This window comes from Aethalodelphis obliquidens, unplaced genomic scaffold, assembly GCF_003676395.1.
Source record: "Aethalodelphis obliquidens isolate GAN/ISIS:26980383/991018 unplaced genomic scaffold, ASM367639v1 scaffold14, whole genome shotgun sequence".
In the NCBI taxonomy this organism is placed as follows: Eukaryota; Metazoa; Chordata; class Mammalia; order Artiodactyla; family Delphinidae; genus Aethalodelphis; species Aethalodelphis obliquidens.
The window spans coordinates 30,439,552-30,443,530 of NW_020837958.1; the positions used below are offsets into that span (position 1 = coordinate 30,439,552).

The window sequence follows — 3,979 nt, forward strand, 5'->3', positions numbered from 1 at the left end:
AATTTCTGTTGATTACTAGCTAACCAGTCAGTGGTAATTTGTTACAGAAGCCCAAATGGACTAAGACACTGTCCATACTGGTATCCTTCTGACAGTGAAAGGGGGTGGTATTAATAGCCCCACTGGGACACTAAGCATGAGCCAAGGTCACCCAACTGGTTTTGCGGTAGAGCCTTTGGAAGGTGATTAGCTCTTGAGGGTGGAGCTCTCATGAATGGGATTAGTGCCCTTATAAAAGAGACCTTAGAGAGCTCCTTTGCCCCTCTGCCATGCGAGAAGACAGCCATCTATGTATGAACCAGCAAGTGGGCTATCACCAGACACCAAATCTGCCAGTACCTTAATCTTGGACTTCCCAGCCTCCAAAATGGTAAGAAATAAATTTTTGTTGTTTAAAAGCCACCCAGTCCATGGTAGTCTGTTACAGCAGCCTGAACAGACAAAGACATAAGTGTATCCTTGTCTTTAATTTTTTGACCTCTAGATGTCAATTTTTCCTGGAATTCTAGACCACGGTTTCAATAAGATTCATTGATTAACATAAGCCATGTTTTACAATTGTTTTGGCAACAATTACGAAGGTTTATATAACAAAGGTCTATATAATAGTCCCAAATAAGGATTTCTTCACTGCCCCTCAAGCTGCCTGATGTTCCAAGATAAGGCCTTTGGTCAGGATGTTGTCAAAATAAGTAACAGCCTAGGGTCAGGCCATTAGAAAGTTCCTATGAGAACACCATTCAGATTGGACCTTACGTGAAGAAGGAGGCAGCAGCAGGAGGGAGAAGATCCAAAAAGGATGATCCTGAGGTCATCCTTGCCTGAAATCCACATCAGTAAACTCTAATCTAACCATAATATCGATCAGGAGAGGATCCTTGTTCAGATCATTTTTTAAATTTCAAAACAGATTGATTTCCATTCTGTAAATACCTCCAGTTCACTTAAATTAAGGAGCATTCCTTCTTTGGCATTCTTCCCTTGGCTACATTAGCAAAGGGGAACTTGATCCATGGCTCAAGCAGTCTAACAGCACTGATGAGATGCCTCCTCCCCCATCCTCACCTCCCCTTGGGGGATAGTAAGGAGGAGTGGTCTCAAGAATCACTAAAAGTCTCTCAGAACATAAAGCTTTCCTTGTAATCATATATTATGTTCTCTCAGTGCTCAGAAAATAGAAACAGCTTCCTACATTTGCTCTTAGAGTGACAGAAAACAGTTGATAATGTTTGTCTATGGATTTGATCACAACGAGGATGTTTTGTGAAAGATGAAGTGAAAGACTTCACTGTTTCATGGCAAGGATCCCATCTTCAGGCTGCAGGGTGGGATGGGTGTCTGGAGAAATGTGAATACCCTGTCTAGGGCTCTCACATTTCTGTGTGCAGAATGGTAACACTTACAGTAGAGAAGAGTGCAGCAGTGAGAGCCTCTTTCTTGCCCTTTGAAAACCGTCCCTCCAAGACTCATCCTGAGGAGCAGCATCAGGTGAGAGTGTCTCCTGGGCTCCTTGCCAGTTCTTGGATGGCTGTGGCTCTGGCCTGGGACTTGGTGCTTGCCCCCACAGAGCTCCTGCAGTGCAGAGTGTACAACCAGCACAGATGTGCCTCCTTTGCACATTCCATTATGTGCACTCAGAGTTGTGTTTCACCACAATGGAGGATAGTAAGAGCCTGAGGTGGGACAACCTAGTTGATCATCTCAATTACAAAATTACATATGAGAACATAACACATTCCTGAGTAGTGATAAATAGAAAAGTGAGGGTTTTGTTCTCTACTGGATAGTCATAACCGTAAGGTACCAGAAGGCCAAAGGTAAAGTTGGTAAAGGATCATTTATGTGTTAAGATCTGAAAAGCCCTTCCAGCACTAAGAGAAAAAATACTTTCTCTCACTGATAGATGAAGTTCCATTATTAGAGATCCACTCCTTTGGTTTAAGCCTTAACTGTGACAGGCTGAGAATATTCACAGCACTTGGCTATTATAATGAAAATGGTTTCTTCCAACTCTCCCAGTCAACTGGAAAACAAAAACACCACCCATACTTCTTTTGCATTGCCTTTGTTCCTTTGTCAAAGATCAGATGATTATATTATGGGGGGTCTATTTCCAGGCTCTCTATTCTGTTCCATTGATCTATTTGTCTATTCTTTCAACAATACCACACTGTCTTGATTACTGTAGCTTTATAGTAAGTTTTAAAGTCAAGCAGCATCAATCCTCCAACTTTGTACTTCTCCTTCAAGATTGCGTTGACTATTCTGGTTCTTTTGCTTCTCCTAATAAACTGTAGAATCAGAGACTTCCCTACTGTTCCAGTGGTTAAGACTGTACTTCCACTGCTGGGGGCATGGGTTTGATCCCTGGTCAGAGAACTAAGATCCCACATGCCGCATGGCACAGCCAAAAATAAATAAACTGTAGAATCAGTTTGTCAACTTTCATAAAATAACTTGCTGGGATTTAATTGGGACTGCATTGAATCTGTAGATCAACTAAGTTGGGAAGAGCTGACATCTTGACAATATTGAGTCTTCCTCTCAATGAACATGGAATATTTCTCCATTTATTAGCTATTATTTGATTTCTTTCATTAGTTTTGTAGTTCTCCTTATACAGATCTTGTACATATTCTGTTAGCTTTATACCTATTTCATTTTGGGTGGTGCTAATGTAACCAGTATTATATTTTTAATTTCCAATCCCACTTGTCCATTGTTGGTATATAGGAAAAAAATTGACTTCTGTATGTTAACTTTGTATTTTGCAACCTTGCTATAATCACTTATTAGCTCCAGGAGGAGATTTTTTTTGTTTCTTTTGGGTGTTTTTTTGTTTTGTCTTTCTTTCCAACCTGTATACCTTTTATCTCCTTTTCTTACCTTATTACACTAGCAAGGACTTCCAGTATGACTCTGAAAAGGAGCAGTAAAACAGGGCATTGTTGTACCTGATCTTAGTGGGAAAGCTTCGAGTCTCTCACCATTAAGTATAAAGCTACTGCAGGGTTTTTGTAGTCTTTATCAAGTTGAGGAAGTTCCCCTCTATTGCTAGTTTTCTGAGTTTTTATCATAAATGGGTGTTGGATTTTGTCAAATGCCTTTTCTGCATCTATTAATACTATCATGTGATTTTTCTTTTTTAGTCTGTTAGTGTGATGGATTACATTGATTTTTCCCACACTTCCTTAAAGGCAGTGTCTGAATGCAATTTTTTTCCAATTAGATATCTCATATGAGAATTGGAAGGCAGAGTCAGAGAGTTCTATCTTCCTGCTCTTCTGTTTTCTGCTGGCAAGCAGTCAAGAAGCCAGGAGTTCGACAGCAGCATCCCTGGGTCCAGGATGTCACTGGTGTTGAAAGGTAGTTGTGGCAGCACAGGGCAGCGTCCTGATCCCTGAATCACAGGCTCCATGGGGCTTTTTTCATGTCTACAATTCAAGTGTGTGGACTTCTCAGTCTCCACCTTTTGGTTATGGTAAATGTAGCATCTTCCGGAACTATACACATTATTTTTTAACATCTAGTTCCTGTATGAAATGCCTTTCTGCTTAAAATATCTAGAGTAGCTTCTGTGTACTTCTAAAACTGACCAGGGACCATCACAGATGCGGATAAGCATGCTTACTGAAGAGAATGGATGAAGCAGTGTGAGGGAATAAAATTCCTCATGAGGGCATGAGCTGTAAAACGTAGGGAGAAAACAAGGCACCAGCCCCATTTTATATTTGACTGAAAGGTGGCTTCCTTGAAGACTGCTTCTTCCAGAAGCACTAACCAGCAGCTCAGGCTCGCGTTCCTCTCAAAATTAAAATACAATAAGCATTATCAATGTCTCCCAACTAACCTCCAAGTAAATCTCATTGCCATCACACAATGTCCTTCAGTTGTTCTTTTTTCTTCTATACCCACCTCCTTCACCCTTCCCACCCCCATTTTTTTTTTTTTTTTTTTTTTTTTTTTTTTTTTTTTTTTT

General features: G+C 40.4%; 1 protein-coding gene across 1 annotated transcript in view; it reads left to right on the forward strand.

Annotated features, from left to right (window-relative positions):
* Positions 1 to 230: 230 nt before the first annotated feature.
* The window catches only part of LOC113625176 (calcitonin receptor-stimulating peptide 2-like), an 8,417-nt gene continuing 4,668 nt past the window's right edge, over positions 231 to 3,979 (forward strand). The window contains 2 exon segments of the mRNA XM_027115674.1: positions 231 to 370; positions 1,389 to 1,488. The gene's annotated coding sequence lies outside the window, so the exon portion shown is untranslated.